The sequence below is a fragment of the Equus caballus genome, chromosome 8, assembly GCF_041296265.1.
Source record: "Equus caballus isolate H_3958 breed thoroughbred chromosome 8, TB-T2T, whole genome shotgun sequence".
Taxonomy (NCBI): Eukaryota; Metazoa; Chordata; class Mammalia; order Perissodactyla; family Equidae; genus Equus; species Equus caballus.
Window position 1 is genome coordinate 44,493,578 of NC_091691.1, and position 22,374 is coordinate 44,515,951.

At 43.7% G+C, this 22,374-nt stretch overlaps 1 long non-coding RNA gene across 1 annotated transcript; it reads left to right on the forward strand.

Moving 5' to 3' along the window:
- Positions 1-9,653: 9,653 nt before the first annotated feature.
- Positions 9,654-16,778, forward strand: LOC138915243 (uncharacterized). Its single transcript, XR_011420923.1, has 3 exons — positions 9,654-9,726; positions 14,609-14,935; positions 15,432-16,778. It is a non-coding gene; the product is annotated as an uncharacterized lncRNA (long non-coding RNA).
- The last annotated feature ends 5,596 nt before the right edge of the window (positions 16,779-22,374 follow it).

A 22,374-nucleotide genomic window follows, 5' to 3' on the forward strand; every position in this document is an offset into this window, starting at 1 on the left:
AGGTAGATTCTGCTGTTCCAGGGAGAGCTGGAACATAAATTTCCACTGCCTGTGATCACTTTCTAGGACTGCATTTAACAGCCACCTTTGGGTTCTCCTTTCCAGTCAGGTTCAGCCACTCATTTGCTGTCACTCATTCAGTCTTTGAACACACACTTTTTGCTCATTATACATGATTTGGGACCATTTAGTGGAAAAGGTCAGACAGACTCAGTAGCTGTGTGCCTTTGGTCAAGTTACTTAACCTCTCTGAGCCTTGGTTTTCCCAATCACGAAGGAGGGTAATAAAGGAGGTTCTGGACCCAATTCCAACATGGGGAGGAGGATTTTTCCCCACGCCACTAAACAATTCTTCAACATCAGCTGGGTGTCTGATAATTTAACTCATTCTGACATTATCTACCCAAAGATAGCATCAGATTCCACAGGTTAAAGGCTCAGCCTCAAATCCAGGTTGTTACCTGTACTTCCGACTGAATGGCTGTGAATCAGAGGCTCCCACAACCGCTTCCTGGGTTCATGTAACTCGCTGGAGCAGCTCACGGACTCAGGAAACCCATTTACTCACTCGATTACCAATTTATTACAAAGGATATTAAAGGATACAAATTAATAGCCCCATGAAGAGATACATAGGGTGAGGTCCCAAACAAAGAAGCCTCTGTCCTCGTGGAGTTTGGGCCTGGCACAGTGGCATGTGGACGCATTCTGGTTCCCCAAACTGGAAGCTCTCCGAAACCCCTCCTTTTGGGTTTTTATGGAGGCTGTGTTACATAGGCATGCTTGATTAAATCATTGGCCGTGGGTGATGGGTTCAACCTCCAGCCCCTCTCCCTTCCCCAGAAATCAAGAGATGGGACTGAAGGTTCCAACCCTCTGTTCCTGGTTGGTTCCCCTGGCAACCAGCCCCGACTCTTAGGTGCTTTCCAAAAGTCACAGTACTAACATAAACACAGTTGTGGTGGAAAGGGGCTTATTATGAAGAAGAAGACACCCATTTCACCTTGACGGCTCTGAAGTGTTTTCAGGAACTGAGGATAAAAGACCAAATATAACAAAAGATGCTCCCATTGCTCTTATGAATCAGAAAATTCCAAGGGTTTGGGGGCTATGAGCCGGGAATCATGGACAAAGACCAAATATATATAAGAAATATATCTTGGTCATCTGAATGATCAAAATATATTTCTTATAAATCAGAATATTGCAAGAAATTATGGAATAGATTGTATACATAAAGCACCTAACCTTATATCTGGTCCATATAGGCACTTAATAAATGGCAGGCTGTGGGAAAAACAGAGATGTACCCTTCTCTTAAGGATCCCATGATCTGATGGCAGAGACAAACAAATAAGCAACCTCACCATGCAAGGTGACCAGAGGGATGTGGAAGTGTCCGCAGACGCTGAGGGGCAAGAGGATGCCCCTCGAGGAGATAGCTTATCAGCATGCATGTGAGATTTGCAGGCAGACAGGTAGAAAAAGACATCCCCCATGGAGGGAGCAAAGGGCAGGCAGAGACAGTGTCCTGGGAACAGAAAGCAGCCTGGTGTTGCCGATTCGTGGTGGGAGTAGTTATCTCCTCTGGAAGAATTCTCAGGGGACTCGCTCCATGCTGTGGCCTGCTAAGGACCTTAGGTTGTCCATGTGCGTGGCAAGCAGTCCTCTTTCATTCTTCATTTTGGCACCCACATTCTGAATCGGTGCCTTGCACATGGCAAGTGCCCAACGATACCTGATGGTTTGTTTATGTTCTCTGATAGGGATCATGTGGAAGCTTCGGCCCGATCCGGAGCTGTCGGCAACACCACTCGATGACTGAGCGGGCTTGCCTGCTGATTCTTTGACGTCCTATCCACAATCTGCCCTGACCTCTGGGAAAGGTCAGCTACTGTTGAGCTCCTGGACCACTCATGCCTTGGGTCCTGGACCTCTGCTTTGTTCTGGGGTTCTCTTGTTCACTTAGATGCCTCCTTCAGTCCCGGTCATATTACCTTTGGCTTCTGATACAGCCGGGCTGGTCCCAGAATGTCCCTGGGCCTCTCAGTCTGAGGGCTGTATCCTTCCTGATCTGGCTGTTTGTTGCACCCAAGGCTGACACCAGAACTGACTTGCTAAACAATTCTGTCATCAAATTGATTTCTTATTATTTCCCTCCTTTTAAAATGTTTGCAGAGAAGAGTAATCCAATTAATTAAGGATTTAGATGATTGGCTGAGAGTTTACCGAGTTTTCTGAACTAAGAAGGCTTTAGAGGAGAGTGATTAATTAAGAACGTGGGGATCAGAATTTGCCACCCAAAAATGTGTCTCCTTTGGCTTGATTACTTTTTAAGAACAAAAGACTCAGGAAGAAACTCTGACCATCCCCTCAACTGCCTAGAAGAGTTTAAGAGAGAAGTCCTGTTCCAGGAAGGAGCTGATACCACAACTGGAGTATAATATAAACTAGCTGTGACAGACAGGAGGGACCCTAACGAGGGTCATTTAATCAGAGTCCTCATCATCTCTCACTGTCTTTGCAAGGCATAGTCAACATTTGTTTACCGAACATTTGCTTTTCTATCTCCATGTGAATTGCCTTCCTCCTCTTTGAAGTGCCAAACCTCTACCTTGACATCCTCCTTTGTCTTTAGCTGAGGATGGTATTTAAGGTAGTGGCTTCTGCCATTTTGGCAAGTTATTCAGGTTTCCTAGGTTTCTCCTCTATATACGTGTTATTAAACTGTGTTTGGTTTTCTCTTGTTATTCTGTCTCATGTTAATTTAAATCTTAGGCGAGCCAGAGGACCTAGAGGGCAGAGGAATTGTTCCTCCTCCCCTGCAAGAGCGTAAGCCTGGGGGTCAGCCAGGCCTGGGCGCCAGCCCTTCTACTTATGGTAAGACTAAAAAATCACATCACTTCTATAAACCTGCATTTTATCATTTATAAAAATGGAATAATGTTGGTACTAACTCAGAGGGTTGTATGAAAATTAAATGGGATGATGTATGTAAAGATTTGAAACAATTTTACATACAATCTTTCTCTAGCTCAGTGCGCACCACCTTTATATTTTATTTTTATTTTATTTTTTTAAAGATTGGCACCTGAGCTAACAACTGTTGCCAATCTTCCTTCTATTTTTTCTGCTTTATCTCCCCAAACTCCCCCTGTAAACAGTGGTATATCTTTAGTTGCACATCCTTCTAGTTGTGGGATGTGGGACACTGCCTCAATGTGGTCTGACGAGTGGTGCCATGTCCGCGCCCAGGATCCAAACCCTGGGCCGCCACAGCGGAGCGTGCGAACTTAACCACTCGGCCACGGATCTGGCCTCTATATTTTAAATAATTAGAGATACAAATCCAAAAACTAGAATCATAAATCAATAAAGTGTGACTGCTTTTCTAAAAAGTCATAGATCAACCTAACTATAAAATTAGTAGAGCCAAATTCTCTTTGGATGTTTCTTTTTGTTCTTTTTGAAGCAAAGCTCTATGATTTCAAAGGCAGAGTTTTCCATTTATGTTTCTTTGTTGCTGTTTTTATTTTTGCTGGCTTTGTGTGAGTTTGATCTTTTTAGCAGAAGAGAAGATCATTACATGATCATGACAGTTAAATCTTGAACATTTCACACACACAAAGTCTACGTTTCTGTTTTAAAAGTGAAAAGAAAGTTTTCTTAGAAGTGAAAACACTGATAATTGCCCAGCTGGAAATGTCAGTGATTTACACAATCAGGGTGTTGATCTATTTCCTCTGCAGGTGATAGTAAAAGTCTAAATAAAATACCACGACTTTTACAAATTAATTGATGCTGTTTTAATCCAGAAATTGATTTCCAACTACTTACTTATCCCAATGATTCCTAAAAACATAAGGAAAATGTTTAAATCTAGAGAGCAGGTCTGATGTTCCAGCCAGCTAATGCTGTATAACAAGCGGAGGGGCGCAGAATACGTGATCCCAAATTATGCCACTTCGGCGTGTAGATTATTTTGAGCTGAACACAATCAAGGCCCGACAAAGAGCTGTTTCTTTTCTCCTTAACCGCCTAAAGAGTTTAGATACAAGGTCTGTACTAGGAGAGAGCCAACATCAAAGATAACTTTTCATCAGAAAGACTTCTCTGCGTGGCCTGGCAAACATTTGTTTACCAGCCATTTCCTCTTCTCATCTTCCTGTCAATTGTCTTCCTCCCCTTTGAAGCCCCCGGCCCCTACCTGCTACTCCTTAGCTCAGGATGGCATATACACCTCAATGGCTTGACTGTCTTTGGGTCTCATGTCTTTGGGCTCATGTGCATATGAAATTTGTTTTCCTCCTGTTAGTCTGTCTTACGTGAATTTAATTATTAGATCAGCCAAACAACTGAGAAGGGAAGAAGGGAAAAGTTTTCCTCCCCTGTGCGAGCAACCCCAAACTCAACAGTTTAAAACAGCAAGCGGTATGTAGCTCACAGACCTGCACCAGGTGGACTCAGAGGGACTGACTCACTTCTGCTCCATGTGGCATCATTTGGAGCAGCACCTGGGAGCTGACAAAATCTGAAGTCCCACTAGTCTACCTGTCTGGAGGCTGACACCAGCTGTCCCCACAGCCCTTCCATGTGGCTGTTTGCCTTCTGTCCAGAATGATGGCTGGGTTTCAACAGTGAGGCTCTCAAGAGAGAGCGATGAAGAAGCTGTTTCACCTTCTATGACCTAGAGTCAGAAGTCACATGGCGTCAATTCTCCGGTGTTCCCCTTGCTGAGGCTGTCACAAACGACCACTAGGATTCAGAAACTCCACCTTTTGGTGGGGGACTGGCAAGGTTCTAGTAGAGCAAGTAGGATAGGAAATAGTTTTGCAATCATTTTTGGAAAATATTTTCTATCACACCTGATTTCATCACATCCACACAGTGTATTTATCTACTACGGAGTTTCGCCAGTGCCTTGTATCCAAATTAGAAATTCATTCATTCATTTATAAAACACATACTGAGGGGCCAGCTGAGTGGCATGGTGGTTAAGTTCGCACATTCCACTTCGGCGGCTCAGGGTTCACTGGTTCGGATCCTGGGTGCAGACCCACACACTGCTTGTCAAGCCATGCTGTGGCAGGCATCCCACATATAAAGTAGGGGAAGATGGGCACAGATGTTAGCTCAGGGCCAGTCTTCCTTGGCAAAAAAGAGGAGGATTGGCAGCAGATGATAGCTCAGGCCTTACCTCCCTGCCCCCGCCCCAAAAAAAGTACTGAGTTCCTTTAGTGGGTGATGGACATATAAACACTAATATGACATGATTAGACATGTGATAACTGTCAATGCCTCTGTTTAAAATAAATATTGCCTCCTAACTTAATAATCATTTGATTGACAATGATTTAGAGCAGTTGTTAAGAGTCAGAGTCTGCATCCAGACTGTCTGGGTGTAAATTTTGGCTCTCTCGCTCACTGCTGTCTATGATTCAGGCAAGTTATTGAAACATCTCTGGACCTTGTTTTCCTGTCTGTAACATGGGACTAGTAATAGTATCTCCCCATGAAGATTGTCATGAGGAGTAAATGTATTCATTCATGCAGTTGGTTAAACACTACCTGATACATAGTAAGCATTCAATAAATGTTAGCTAATTATCATAATAATTATTAATTAACATTACAACAATTTCAAATGTTCATGACATAATAATAATAGATGACAAAGAAGAGAATTAGAAAATAAATGATGCATACTGATAAATATATCCAGTAGGATATATTGGAGTATATGAGGAAGCCATTTGGTTTAAAACTAATTCAGCCTCACCTTGTTTTTCTAAAAAGTCCTGACACAGCCTTGGAGCATGCAATGTACATCTGCTTTAAACATTTACAATGTCCCAAAGACAAGAACGATGCCCTTAAAGACAGGAATGTGGCTTCCCCCCATATTGGCATCTCTTTAAAGATAAACCTCTCTTCCTAGAAACTGAGAATTAATTACCCACCTGCTGTGTTCACCTTGTGACCGCTGATCTGCTGTGCCAGCAAAGCAACCTCATAACTGTTGTAAAAGGGACATTCCTGCCATATGTGATGTGTGCTCTTTGTTCCAAGGTGGTACATAACCTCTCTGTACCCCCTGCTTCTTTGATGTGCTTTCTTCTGTGAGGAAGGAAGGCCCCGGGCTAGTCCTCAGATCTGGCTCATATAATAAACTCACTCCAATTTGATTTATAGATTAGTTACAGATTATTTGCACTGACAATACTGACAAATAAAAATGGCAAGCAATAGGATATATTGGAGAATATGAGGAAGACATTTGGTATAAACCTAATTCGGCCTGACCTTGTCTTTCCAAAAGGGCCTGACCGTGGCTGTTGAGCATGCATTGTATATCTGCTTTAGATATTCCCTACGGCAAGAGCAAAGGCCCTTGAGATAAAGGTGCAACTTCCCTCACCCTCCCAACGTTGGCGTCTCCTTAAGGATTAAGCATCTTTCCTTAGGCTAGAAACTGATTGCTGTGCTCACCTGTGACGGCCCAGCTCGAGATAATAGACTTGCCTCCTGCTACGCCCACGAAGATAGCAGACCCACTACCTGCTGTGTCCATCAAGCGGTGTGCGACAGGGCAATCTTGTGACTATTGTGGGAGGGACATTTCAATCATATGTGAAACACCCTGTTTGGGGGTATATAACCACTCTGTGCACCCCACTTCTTTGGTGCCCTTTCTTCCTTTGGGAAGAAAGGCCCCGGGCCATGGTCCTCAGATTTCAGCTCAGAATAAACTCACCCAAATTTTCATTTACAGATTGGTTATGGATTATTTTCACCGACAATACAATATCTCATAACAAAGAACAGAAAAACTTTATGTGTGGAAGAAATTTTATATTGGAAAAAATGTAGCAAAATATTTAACATGATGTGTTGGAGTGGAAAACTGTGTAAAGTTTTTTTCTTCTCTTCTCTATATTCCAAAGATTTTTCCCCAAAAAATAAATTGCTTGTATAACTTTTTAAAATGTGTTTTAAGGAAATAGAATCTGCTGACCTATACCTAAAATAATAAAGCTATTTCCCATTAAAAGGAAAATCAGATTTTTCAACGTATACATTCTCTGTACTTCCAGTTCCCTTTAAAGCTGATCATATTGATCCGCATTACACTTTGCTCTCATCCATACAATGTACCTACTGCTGCAGCGAATGGAGAAGGAAAAGAAAAGTGGCTCGAAACTTGATGACATGTAACAGTCTGAATTCCTAATGTGAATTTGGTCAATCTCTGATGCCCCAAAGACCATCTGTCTACCTTTAATGTCTCAGATAACCATCCATATGTTTCAGATTTATCACTCTGGCCCTAGTGCATTTGCCAAACTCATGAATATTTGAATATCTAAAAATGATTGCATCAACAGAAAATGTGACAGATTTACAGCTGGGTTTTTCCTTTGGTTACCCATTGCCCTGCACTAGTGCTGGGACTTTGGGGAATTCAAATTAATTTCATCTGGACGGATTTAAGATCCCAAAAGAAAGGACTTCCATAATAATGATAGCGAGCACTAGTCGAGGGCTTACTATGTCCTGGGCCCCAGGCTGTGTGTTTGATGTATATGATCTCTTTTCATCCTCACAACAGCTCTGCGAGGCATGAAATACTATTAACCTGTGATATTGTGATTAAGTATATATTTGGACTTCATCTCAGTTTCTGGCACAGAGCTCCTGAAACCCTTGTAATTTCCTAAGTGATAAGAGCCAGAAAGGTGTCTTTTGTTATTCATAACAAGCCCTTTTCAACCACACCTGGGTTTATGTTAATGCGGCAGTTTTTGGAAAGCCCCTAAGGATGGGAGCTTGTTGCCTGGAGAACCAACCATGTGATTGGAGGGTTGACCTTTCAGTTCCACTCCCTGCCTTCTAGGGTTGGGAGAGGGGCTGCAGGTTGAGTTCAATCACCCACGGCCAATGATTTAATCAAGCATGCCTATGTAATGAAGCCTCCATAAAAACTAAAAAGGGGGCGTGCTGGCTGGCCTGGTGTCATAGTGGTTAAGTTCACGTGCTCTGCTTCCGTGACCAGCGGTTTGCAGGTTTGGATCCCGGGCGCAGACCTACACACGGCTCATCAAGCCATGCTGTGGTGGCATCCCACATACAAAATAGAGGAAGATTGGCACAGATGTTAGCTCAGGGACAATCTTTTTCAAGCAAAAAGAAGAATATTGGCAACAGATGTTAGCTCAGGGCCAAACTTCCTCAAAAAAATTTTAAAACTCCAGAAAGACTGGGTTTAGAGAGCTTTTGGCTTGGTGAACATGTGGAGATTTGAGAGTGGTGCTCTCAGAAAGCATGGAAGCTCTGTGTCCCTTCCCACAAACCTTGCCCTCTGCATCTCTTTCGTCTGGCTGTTCCTGAGTTATATTCTTGCATAATAAACTGGTAATGTAGTAAGTAAAATGTTTCTCTGAGTTCTGTGATCCACTCTGGCAAGTTAATCAAACCCAAGGAGGGGGTGGTGGGAATCTCTAATCTCTAGCTGGTTGGTCAGAAGCACAGGTGATAACCTGGACTTGTGAATGGCCTCTGAAGGGGGGGGGCAGTCTTGTGGGACCGAGCCATTACCCTAGGGAATCTGATGCTATCTCCAGGTAGACAGTGTCAGAATTGAGTTGAATTGTAGAACACTCAGCTGGTGTCAGAGAACTGCTTGCTTGGTGGTGCGGAAAATTACCCTGCTCGTCAGAATTGGTATCCAAATTATTCAACACCATTTTACAGGAGAGGAAACTGAAGCTGGCAAAAATTAAATGACTTGCCATGGTCACATAGACAGAAGGTGGCAGAGCTGGGACTCACACGCCTTCCTTCCTTGGTGAAGGTAATTTCTCCTGGGCTGTAGTGCTCAAACCAGCTCATATAACAAAGTCACCCCAATTTTGATCTGTAGATTGATTACAGATTATTTGCATTGACAAGAGAAAATATAAACATGCAATATTCAGAATGAGAAAGAGCAAATGACTACATAGGCAGAGGATGCCTTTTAAAAAGTATGTACAAGTGTATGCTAAAAACTTTGTTGGTATTAAGAATTTTCCTAGCCTGAATTCAATAAATACTACTTTATCTAAAACATAAACATTCTATGACAGGGATGGTTTGAGTTTCTTTTAACACTGGAAGAATGAAAGCATTGATTGTTCAAGAGCTAAAACTGAAAACCAGATCCATTTAATTTTCTTCTTTTCAGGAACCGTCTGCTAGGGCTGAGGGGAACATTTCCCATGAAACCACTGCGATCTCTTAGAACAGCATAAGGTTAGAGCCAGAAGTTACCTTAGGAGGCAACTCTGCCAGAAGCCTCATTTTCCAAATGAGGAAAGCTGGATCCACTTTCCAAACTCACTTAGCTAATTAGTGAAGAGCCTCTCAGACAGAATAAAATCAACGTGTTGGCAAATGAGCCTTTTCTCTGAGAACTCCGTTAGGACAAGCCCGTTCTTCCTTCAGTTAGTTGTTAACGTGATTGTTGTTGAGGGAGATCTGTGATTAGTCCCCTCGAGGTCCAACCATCTCAACAAAGCAGCTCTCACATCCTCGCTCAGAGAATCCACCACCTCAGAATTTGGAACCCGCATAAACGTCTGAACCTACCACAGCCCGCCTGCATGACCCTGTTACCCAGCACCAGGTTCACTGTGGTACATGACAGAGACTCTCAGCCAGGTCTCAGGATATGTGGGAATATGCAAGGTAATAATGATTTAAGTCAACTCTTTTTCTTTTTTTTTGAGGAAGATTAGTCCTAAGCTAACTGCTGCCAATCCCCCTCTTTTTGCTGAGGAAGAGTGGCCCTGAGCTAACATCCGTGCCCATCTTCCTCTACTTTATATGTGGGACGCCTGCCACAGCATGGCTTGACAAGCAGTGCCATGTCTGCACCTGGGATCCGAACCTTCGAACCCCAGGCCACTGATGTGGAACATGCGCACTTAAACGCTGCACCACCGGGTCGGCCACTAAGTCAACCTTTTTGTGTTACTCTGACTAGTGGGGACTTCCAAAGACAAAGAGGAAGAAACCCTAAAGTTTAAAATGTCTTACCCAAAGAAATTCAATCCAGTAAGTCAAATTGTAGGGTGTAAGGTGGTCAAAGGGGGCCCGTGAGCATGAGAGAAAATACATCAACATGCAACATTCAGAATGAGAAAGGGCAAATGATTACACAGGCAGAGGATGCTCTTTAAAGTTTTTTCAATTTCCTCCCCTATAACTCTTCTTCGTCTTTATCTTCTTCCCAAATGTGATATTTCTTGTATAAGTCCCCTCGTTTGCTTCCACGTGAATGCCAGTACCTTTCCTCTATTCACGCTGCCTTTGTGCCTCACCATAGCCTAGACCCATCTATGAAATAGTCAGCACCGGCTTCTACCGCCCTCGCCAGGAGCCTCTCCTTCTCCCACTCCTGTACAAGGCACATGCAGGACAGTGGCCCAGACCTCGCCTGCCTCCCGCTCAGGCAATCATATGTCTAAGTGACGTCCACCTCAAGGAGACATCAACCACACCATTTGTAGACAGAAGGCCTTTGGAAAGAGTTGATTTCCCTTCACTTCTACTATCTCCCTCCGTTCTGGTGATCTTCTAAAGACACAAAGCCTTAACTCAAAAGAATCAGCTCCAGTAATGTATGGGTATGTCAAGAAAGCAAGAGAGGGATTTGGAGGTGGAGAGGGTCTATAGAAACTCTGACTCATGCTACTGAAACGTCTGTTTTACTGGATTGCAGCTTGCACCCAGCGTTGCTCTAGCTCCTGAGTAAGTTTAAGGTCTGTCTCCCTCAGATTTCCACTTCCTGAGCCCTTTCTCATCAGACCTGCCTGAGAACTCTTCCTCAGTGGTGTCACTCTCCTTGAGCTGACCTCACAGGATCCAGGAGCATCCTGACAGCAGCGTTTAGGGTCTGAGATCATCTCTTCTGCTGGAGTTTTTCAGGTTTTGGGGCTTCCCTTAAGAGCAGCCCCGCCAGGGCAGTTGAACCTTTGATCAACACTTTCTCGGGCTTGGTTTCATCACTGTTACTATAAAGAGAGTAAAACAGTACCTGTGAGTCTTTCAGTCTAAGAAAGAGCAAAGCAGAAGCTTCCACACAGAATGCAGTTTTGTTTGGGGATAAATTAAAAACACAAGTAAAGCTTTCTTGCCAAGTGAATATAGACTTTGATATGTATCTTGTGCCTAAGGGTATCTGAAATGAGTACACTCAATGCGAACAGTCTCTCCTGAAACTTCATCAAGTACAGGCTGGCAGTGGGTAACGGCTTAGAAGGCCAGTCTGGGGTACAATCTACTATGCAATTCTACCATTTTGCAAGTGACTAAACTTCTGGGCCTTAACTTATTCATTCAAAAAAGAAAGAGTAATCCAAGCCTAGTTCATTGGAATAGCATTAGGAGGTACTATCACTGATAGCATCCACTGAAATTATACGCACAGTATATGAAGCTTTGTTTTTTGATATATTGAGAGAATCAGAGAGCCAGTTAAGTAATCAATCATTGTAATGAATTTTTTCCAATTACATTGCCCCATAGTCCATACGATCGCCCTAAAAACTGCAGATTCATGGACTTCAGAGTTGGGAAGTACCTGAGTGGTCATCATATTACAACTATCTCTCTCAACAATTCTGTGTGTTCTTGTCTTCTCATCACATTCCCAAATACCACAATTTTTGACAGCACACTTGAAAGGTTCAAACAACTCACAACCAGACCAAACAAATCAGCAACAATTTGGATGCTGTCACCCTTCAGCACTGCGCCACTGTTGAGTAAAACTCATTTCTGTTTCATCCCAGCTTGTCCCAACTAACACACCAGCTTTACTTGGTGTCAGCTGGAAACGATGCTACTTACTCACAGCAAGTTGGCCCCTCTCTGTGCCATTCTTCATGATCTCAAAAGGCTTAGCTCAATGCCTTCCTGACAGACATTACTTAAGAACATCTTTCTGACTGGAGCAATAAAAATCCATTTCCATATTATCTAAATTAGGCAACAGTCCCGTGAATGATCTTGGATACAGCAGAGTGCCGTCATACAGTGATGGAGAAACATTATTCCACCCTAATGAGATATGATGAAAACAGAGGACCCTGAATGGGTTATTAAGAAATCTGAATTGTTGAATGGGTTCTTCCACTAATTAGCTGTGTGGCTTTGGGAAACCAGCCCTCAGTTTTCTCAGTATCTATGAGGCATTTGGAAGACTCATTCTCTTAGGAGTCTTCTACTCTAAAGTTCCGTGGTTCTTATACAAGGACCGCAGTGGTTCCCTGAATGGTGTTACTGTTAGACCCCACACAGATAGTGCCTGAAAGGAGAGCAATGTCACAAATAAATTGGAAGACCTGTTTTTCCTGCTACGTAATGAATAACCAATTCTGTCATCAAAATGTGCTTAAGTCACTGGCATAGTAAAGGCTATGCCAACTGGCTATAGAATTGAAGATTGGGAACCAGACAACATCAATTTCTTGACATTCAGAAAGATAGGTAAAAGGCCAAATAGCACATCTTTTTTCATAAATGCATCATCATATAATGATTTGTGTGCACATAATCATCCCTTCCCTATGCTTTTCATCCTTCATATAGACACTTTTCAGGTTTTTGAAGCTTTTATCAAACACGGAGAAAATGTTTCATTAAATACATACCCTAATGCCATGAAGTAGTTTACTAACTAAACCATACGATGTGGAAAATTTAAAAATAACAAATTAAGTAAATGGGGAAAAGGTAATAGTCTTTACCACATTTAATGATTATATAGCTATCATAAAAGAAAGTAATAATAACTTAAAGAACTCAAATTATCTTCTATAACCAAAGTATTCGTTGTACTGCAAGTGAATTAGCATTTTCTTATCAGTGAGATAGACTTCTTTTTTCTATTCTGAATTACAAATTTAATGAATTTTTAATTTATTTTTTCTAAATCTCTTGAAAATTATTTTTATTTTTTCCCATTCAATATTGGCATTCATCTTTGGGCAAACAACTTGGTTTCAACAACCTTCAGGTCACTGCAACATAGTGTGGCGCCCAAATCCATACTCACAAACCATGGAATGGCTTCAGGAAGTCTCCAATTCCGCAAAGTTATAAGCAATCCCTTCATTAAAAAAAAAAAAAGATACTTGATCCAACATAAAACGACCCTGGGAAATTTCACCCAGGGGTTGACTCTCTGGGCTACCAGAGCAGTGCGTCAGAACTCCCTAAGACGCCAGAATGAAAGTCATTAAACACCTCACAGCAGAACCAGCCTTTCTAAGGACGGGTTCACTCCCAGCATGGGGCAAGACCTCCATTCTGGGGATCAGCAGCATCCGAGGGTCTGCTCTGATCTGAGTTTGAACTCCTGTAGGGATTCCTATGTCAAGGCTCCAGAGCGCCGAACACTTTGGATTTCGCCTGGGCTCACCTTCCCTCTTGCTTTAGTCAAACTTTATCTGATAGTCAGCTTTGCTTTTTGTAAAAGGCTGAAAACATCCCCCCAAAGATACACCCTGATCTCTGGAACATTAAATGGCAAAAAAGAATTTTGTATATGTGATTAAATTGAGGATCTTGAAATAGGGAGATGACCCTTGATTTCCCCAGTGGGCTCTCAGTGCAGTCACAAGTGTCCTCACTGCGAGGCAGAGAGAAACTTGACACAGATAGAGGAGAACACCGTGTGAAGATGGAGGCAGGGACTGGAGAGATGTGTCCACAAGCCAAGGACCACCAGCAGCCGCCAGGAGCTGGAAGGGGCAAGGAGCGGATGCTCTCCTGGAGCGTCCAGAGAAAGCTGGCCCTGGCACACCTTGATCTCCACCCAGTCCTGTTGATTCTGGACTTCTGGCTCCAGAACTGTTAAATCTGTTGTTTCAAGCCATCAAGTTTGTCGTAATTTATTGCAGCAGCCACAGAAACCTAACGCAATTTTCACCTGGACTTTCCGTTGTTTTGCAGTGATTGTGACCTCAGAAACAAATGTTTGTATTAAACACTCCTGAGAGATATTCTGCAGACAGTGACTATGCTTGTTGTACCAAGGACCTCTCTCAAGACAGTTCTGCTTGAGAGAAACATCCATTTTTGTTGACATTAAGAAGTAATTCAGCTTGTTAAACACAGGAAAATGCAATTTTAGATTCCACTTTTAGCAGTTAGCGCTTCTTTATGTGCAAATAGAATTGGCATTCCTATTCTAACTAGCAGAAACTAATAAATAAATTAAATTCCATTTCCAAACTACTGAACCCTTATAATTATATTATTTATTATCTGTCTGTCCAGACCAAATCCTAATTACAGGTCTCAGAAGAGAGTTTTCAGATAAACACATTATCTAAAACGTGATAGATTTCAGAGGATTTAGTAAAAACAAGCAACTCCTTAGAAGAGGCTTTTTTTCCTTGTTAATATTTTGAATGTAGACTGCCTTTGAGATCGATGTAATTTCCAACAAATGTAATGTCAAACACTTTTATGCAGAATTATAATAATTGCTACTGTGCTGAGTTGAGACTGTTGTGTAATGTGTTTCATTAACATGAAATTCCCATTTTAAACATTTCAGCCATCCCCATCACCTCTGACCAGCACTGCTGCCGCACGGCCACATGACCACGGAATCTGCCAGCCGGGAGATGCCAGTGCTCTCAGGAGCCGGACAGTCTCCCTAATCTCTCATCTCATGGTGAAGCCGTCCAGGGCAAGGACCGAAGTGTGATGGAGCATTTCCCACTCACCCAGACACGGAGCTGACGACATCCCAGGGGAGAGCTTTCAAATGCCAACATTTGCGTAGAACTACGGTTGTTTACAGCAGCTGGGATCTGCTCACTCTAAAGTGACGTTTCACAACAACAAAACAGTGAAATGGAGCCCATTTTGTTTATGAAGTGTGAGTAAAGAGTAACTACTGGGCTGGGTTAAGCCCTTCAGGAATCAGGTCAAGGGGGATGCTGAGTTCACCCGGGGCTTTAAATAAGCAAGGAGCCCCTCCTTCGGCAGATTCCAGCTGCACCATCTCCAAGCTCCCACCTAAATAGCCCGCATCTGTGACTGGGAGGAGTGGGGTGGACACTGGGAACAAGGCCAGCCCTGGATCAACACTTGCTCAGCACAGCCACGGAGGAGAGTTTAAGATTTGGGACAATCAAGATTAACGTGGGCTGAGTATCAGGGTAATCATCCAAGCGCAAAAATGTGGGTCTGGTGTCAGAAACTAGCTTGCCAGGTGACCTGCCAACTTTTGTTGCTTGAGTTCTTCTCTAAAATTTTAATGTTGGTTGAATTGTGAATAGTCTATGTATGCCTGGTGTGGAACACAGAGGTTTACACGCGCCTCTGGAATGAGAAGCTGTGACTGAAGCAGAATTTCCTATGTTGTGTTCCAGAGAAGACTCATCCTAAGATATGCCCCCTGGAAAAGAAGGACGGCAGAGTTAAAGCAGCTGGAGACAGGCTGCATATTGAGCCCTCTGTGTGGGCAAAGGAATAATGGACATTAGCGTATTCAAAATTCTGAGAAGTCTTGGTGGCAGATATCACTATTTGCTTACCCAAAACTCCTTCTCCCCTCCTTCCATACCAACAGGGACCCAATATTTAGAGGAGGTGCCATGCAACTGGCTAAACTTTACATTGTCAGCCTCCTTTGCAGGTAGGGATGGAAATTTGACACAGCTCTGGCCACAGGGGAAATGACACATGAGACTGACTCAGATGATTAATATCATTTTCATCCTTTGATCTTCCCTTTCTTCCTTGCTAAAGTGGAAATGTGGTGGCTGGTGCTTCAGCGGCCATCTTGAGAACTCAAGGACAAATGTCAACAGAAGAGAAAACTGTAAAAAACTTGGGTCTCTAATGAAATTGCGAAGCTTCATATCAGCATAGCCTGACCACGTTCAGATTGACATTATATGAGAAGAAACAAATTCCTAATTTGGTTTAAGCCTCTGACCTCTTGGGTTTCTGCTACTGGCAGCCAAATGCAACTCCTAACTGATTCATCCTTTTGAAGCCAGCATGTGCAAACTTTTGGAATGTGCTTTGAGAAATGCTTCATGTGCACATCCACTGATCCTTAAACATGTTCACGGGACTCTCCTGTTTACTTGGAAGGCTGCACTTTTGACACTGTTTGAAAACTCAGTCTATCGCTTATAACTACACCTTTTAACTGAATAGGGGCCCCAACAGCAGTCACAGCATGCACGCTCCTTTCTGTAATTCCACCAACGTTTGGTTTCTCACAAAGTATGGCGATGCTGGCTGAAATCTCTCAGAACCTAAAGTTCGGGGGGAGTAGAATCTATCATTTTATTAAAATTAATTGTTAAATATATAATACAAAGTGAATTCAGCATCTAAGCTGATGGCACTTATAAATGGTTATATGAAGCTAATAACAGCAATTCTTGGTTCCAAAGCCTATAAATTTGGGATACCAAGGACGAATACAAGTTGTTGGCACTGGACATCTTCAAAGCAGGAGGAGCCCCTAGAGTTGTACGATTCTGTCCTAGGATGCAACTGGTTCAACACAAGAAAATCTAAAGTCTTAAATTTGAGATCTCCTTTGGAGAAATTTGACTGTTCAAATCAAATTATTGCCAGATCCTAACCACAATTGGCAGTAAGTCCTGCTGAAAAGGAAGTGCTAGTCTATGTAGTATGTAGGCTTTTAACAATTCTGATCTGGAGAGATGGGCTTAGTAAAGAAGATGTGTGGTGTTGTGTTCCTGCCTCTCTTGTGATTCTGCACATTTACCTCCTGTGGGGATGTGCTGTGATAGGCCACGTGCCGGGAGCTGGGAGAAGACTCACCTAAGATTGAGGACAGTTCCAAGGGTCAATTGCCCACTGTGGATTCGCAGACAACAGACAGAGCTTACAGGCAGGCCTCACATCCATGTTTCTGTAGCTGGAACCTAGAGGAGTCTAAATGTGCGGGCCTGTGATCATGAGTGTGGAGGGTTGGGGGCATGTCACACGGCAGTGGAATGCATCTCAGGCTCTGGGATGCACAGCTAGACTACCGTGGCTGAGGGAAAACCTCTGTCGACATGATGAGGAGAGAGGTGGTGTGCGCCCAGCCCAAGGCTCACTGTCCTGCAGTCTTCCCCCGCTTCCCCATTTGCTAATGGAAGGGACTCTGAGGGATAATGGGAGGGTGGACCTCTAGGATAAGGGGCCTGAGTCCTTGACTAACACATGGAAGGTTGCCCACCAGCCAGAAACATAACACATAATACTTGGAGTGAGAAAAAATAAATGTGAGAAGAATCTATTTCTCACTCACTCAAGGTCCAGGTGATTCTCTGGGAAACTTGCTCTTGATCCAGTCTGGGATGCTTCTGTTCTGTAGCCTGCCCATGTTGGCCTCAGTCTCCGTGCCAAGAGAAGGGAGTGTGTGGAGAGGGATTCTTGACTTCAGGTCCAAGTGACACTAGTCACATCCCTCCCGACACATGGGCCAGAACTAGTGGCACGGCCCCAACCTAACTGCCAGGGCCTGGGAAACAGAGTAATCCCATGGACTGTTGGGAGAGTGTTACTACATCTGCCACATGAATGCGGGGAAGAAGGACTCAGAGGAAGAGCCCTGAGGTAGGAAGGAGCATTGCATGTTGGAGGAAAGGGAACAAGACAAGGAAGGCTTGAATGTTGAGGGCAGAGGGATGAGCGCATGAGAGAGAGCAGCTGAGGTAGGTGGGGTCCAAGTGCAGCAGATATGTGGGAACACCTCTATTCTAAAAGCCCTAAAACCTCAGGAGAGCTGGGTACATGACATACATTTGCACTGTTAAAGAACCTTCTCCAGGCATGACCAGGTAAGAGGCTGTTTTGGGTGATTAGACTAGGATGATGGCTTTTGGGATGGAGAACTTGGTGATTGGATGTGCAGTGAAGGAGATGTAAGTGTTAAGGTTGAGGGTCAGGAGTATGGACTGTGTAAACGATTTGATAGTGGTACCTTTGACAGAGACGTGGAACACCATGGGGAGGACCAGCCAGGAAAGGATGCCCAATATCAAGACGAGCTGTGCATAACAAAGTAATTTCCTAGTCCCAGAGAATGGCTTATAGTTGAAAGAATATGTCAATGTTCTAGTGAAAATAACCAGTTATGCAGAAAAGTAGCTGTAGAATAGCAGCGTCTCCTACTTCTGTCCCATTCAGGGCATAGAGGAAGAATTTGATTGTACGCCACTTGCATTGTGAGTAGATAAAGCTGAGCTGTTCTCCCTTCTCCTCCCCTGACCGAGCACAGTTTCCCCAGCTCACCAACCACTTCCCACTTAAACCAGTAAAACCAGCCCAGATTCCAAGTCCCTGGCAAAGCAAGTCAACAGGCATAACTCCCCAGGGGCTTAAGACGGTGGCCCTTAAACATCATGGCACACCTCGAGAGCGTGAAAAATTAGTCGTAACTCTGTCTGACCCCCAAAGACCCTGACTTAATTGGTCTGGAGTGTGGTCTAGACATTTTGGAATCTTGTAAGCTTCTCTAATTATGCTTCCAGTGTGTGGCTGAGGGGAGCGCCTGGGCCAGGGAAAGAAGAGGAAGGCATAGTCCATACCTCTCTCCTCCTACTCAACAAAGGTTTTTGTTTTTTTGAATTTTTTTTTAAATTAAGATATAATTGATATATAATATTATGTAGGTTTAAGGTGTACAATGTGTTGATTTGCTACACTTATAAAATACAATACAATTTCCATCATGGCATTAGCTCAACAAAGGTTTTCTGAGTCAATTACTTGGTGGTTTGGAGTCCAATAGTTGTCCTGGCTCACAGCAGACACTTAACCCAAAATTTGGGATCCGATAGCATCACTAGCCTTTTTGTAGAACTTATTATCTGTCAATAATGAGCAATTGTCCTCCTCTCCTTCTCATCCAGGCACGCTCTGCAGATACATGTGAAAGTTTGCACTGCCGAGGCTAATTGTACACAAACACTCCACCGAATTAGAGCGTGTAACATTTTATCATGTTAGCCACCAAGTCATGTCCTCCAAATCAGTCTAGATAAGTCAGCACTTCTATGTTTTTGTCTCATTTCATTGCTTATTAGAACTAATAATCATCATAGTTTCTACTCTAACATTCATACTAATGGATTTTCAGGAAAACACTCAGCTTAGAAGGTGGTTAGTAGCAGACAGCCAGCAACCTTGCTGATGAATGCACAGATCTCCCAGCTTCTCAAAGCACCACTGGTCAGCTCTGATTCTATAGTCATGCCACAATGTCTCTGGCCTATGAATTAATAGTAATCACCCAACCGTGATGGGAAAATGGAGCAATCGCCCAGAAGCATGTGGGGGCAGGTGGCGGGAGGAGATTTGGAGATTTGGTGCGGTTATTAAGAGCTGTTAAATTTCTGCCTTATAATCTGGGAGACAGGTTTTATAACTATAAGTAGGTCATTTTTGTGTCATTTGCCTGAACAATACAGATAGACACCCAGCTGTATTATTAAGCTAATCAAAAGGATGCATACTAAGAGGCCGTGATAAAAATATGGCACCTCCAGACACATCTGGTTCTCTCCACAGTTTATGTAGTGACGAGTACATGTTAGAGTCAGACCCTTGAAAAACACCTCATCTTGCCCACTATTTCATCCTTAGTACTAGCACATAGTGGGTCCTCAGCACAAATGCAGAGCCCTCCCACACCCCAGAATGATATTTGCGTTCCAAACTAGGGAAAGACTTGATTTGTTCTGAATGAATCATTAACCTTTGTTGGTTTCTTCTGACCTTGATTAACTCAAATAACAACAACCACAATAATATTAATAGTTGATGTAGTAACTGCTTACCATGTGCCAGAAAATCCTGCTGTCATTGCCAAATGTTACCTATGTAGTCCACACCCAACCCTATGAGGCTCAGATATTACTATTATTCCCATTTTACTTCTGAGGAAACTGAAGCTTAAATGCTGATGGGGGAAATTTGGCAGCCCATGTTAAACAAGCAGTGTTTTTGAAATATTTGGGCTAAGGTTTTAAAAAACAAGAGAGTTCACATAAAAATCTAGATTTCTGAATTTTCTTTAAAAATTTGACGGTATGGCAACAAAGAGTCTGCATAGCCACATGACAAGAGTTGACTTGGCCCACAGTATGCTCTGCACGCACCTTCTGATTTGCCACCTCCCACCTGGCCCTCTGCCCTATTTATACCACCTCTGTGGCCTTTAAGGCATTTGCATTTCTGGGCCCAGCTTAAAGAGGTTATGGACTCAGATATGCAGTGCCAGAGCTGGACTTGGGTCTGTGTGTCTTCAAAACCCGTGTTGTTGCTCCTTAGAGTGTTGTAGAAGGCAGCATGCAGGGCACCTGACTGTGTCCCTTTCCTTGTCATGACTGGAAGGGGTCAGTTCTTACCATTTCCCACGACCCCATGACTCACCCTACCCAACACATGTACCACTCCCCACCCCTGTGGTCCAGCCACACATGCCATTGATGCAGGTACATGAATCAGTGTGACTCTGTCAGATTCCAGACTCAGGTGAGGCAAGACATATAGATGGGCTGTTCCTGGCACTTGGTGAATGTGGCACCAGCTTAAAGCACCGCAGAAAACCCTTCGGCAGAGGTTACAGATGGGAAAGTTAGAAATGTGAATACATTAAAGAGACTAACCAAAGAGAAGCAAGATTCACCCAATAGATCTCAAAAGCCTAACCAACAACTCAGTTTTCCCTAAGACCACCTAATAGTGTGAGTTATCAACTCAGACTCACTAGACGGGCTCACGTTGGGATCGGCGAGGGGCCGTGGCATACCTCCTCGTAGGACCTAGGTCATTTTATGGTCTCCAGAACCAAGGCTTTAATGCTTTGCCGGGGAATATAGTGTTATGAAGTTAATAAATGGGTGCCTGGATTTTAAAATAACGTATTTTTTTTTTAAACTTGGAGAATGGCTCCATTGCCCAATTACCCAAAGAAACCCCAGTGGCTCCATGCTACCTCTTGTCCCTGGTGACAGCTAATATTTGTGAGGAAAAGTACCAGAAAAGAAAGCTCCAAAACCAGGGTTCAGAACAACAACACAAGTCTTAATTCAGAATTGGTAGTTCAAAGCAGCAAACAAAGGCAGTTTATAAACGGATGGGGCTGGATTAACATGCGCAAAGACAGACTGGGCGCCCATCCCATGGAAGAATTTGAAAGGTTCAAAGGGCCCTTGTGCCCACAGTATCATACCACAGCCATCTAGAGGGCTAGTCCTTACGCAGGATCCCAGTCAGAAGACAAGCACCAAGTCCTAGCATGATGGGAGAAGTAGCAAATTAACCAGCTAACATATTAGCAAAGACCCATTTATTTGGCTAGTCTGCTCTACCTTCTGGCTCCCATCATAGATCAGAGGCGGGAAGAGACACAAGCAAAGAGCTAGGAAAGGTTGTGGGAAAACTCAGGCTCCCAGGATACTTTCCGGCCCTGGAGGGCTGTGGTAGGTTCTGACCCATGACAGAGCAGGGTGGCCGGGCAGCTGGGGACCCCGGGGGGAGGGAGGAGTAAGGCCATCAAAGACAGCTCCCGGGGCTGGCCCCATGGTGCAGTGGTTAAGTTTGCATGTTCCACTTCTCAGCGGCCCAGGGTTCACTAGTTCGAATCCCTGGTACAGACATGGCACCGCTTGGCAAGCCATGCTGTCCCACATATAAAATAGAGGAAGATGGGCATGGATGTTAGCTCAGGGCCAGGCTTCCTTAGTGAAAAAGAGGAGGACTGGCAGTAGTTAGCTCAGGGCTAATCTTCCTCAAAAAAAAAAAAAAGATAGCTCCTTCCTTGGCTTATGAAAGGTGCCCATGACTTACATGCCACAGGTAACCCATGACACTCCCGTGCTCCTCCCGTGAACTGAAAGGGAACCAGAGAGGAGCGTTCCTAGAGCAGACTCGAGAACCCACCCGGGGGAGAGCTCCCTGTGTCGCTGGCTTGCTGGCTGTCTCCCCACCACAACCCCAGACAGCGCTCAGAGAGACAAGGGAACTGAACTGGGAGAAAGGGGAGAGGACAAACAGAAGAGCACCTTCATCCTCAGCCAGGAAGGCATCCTCCCAGCCCTTAGGGTAAAATTAGGCCAAGTCAGGAGAATTCCTATCCCCCTCGAAAAAGCTTTGTGTAAGGGTTACTTATCGACATGAGTTTATTTGTGAATTCTCTTTTTTGATCAAACTATGAAAATAAGGTTTCTTAGAGTATCCTGGTTTGGGTGGTAGATATCTTCTGTGAGAAATACGATGCCCTGCATCTTCAAGAAGACATTTCCATGACTCATAGGCTGCGTCAATTCTGTGTTT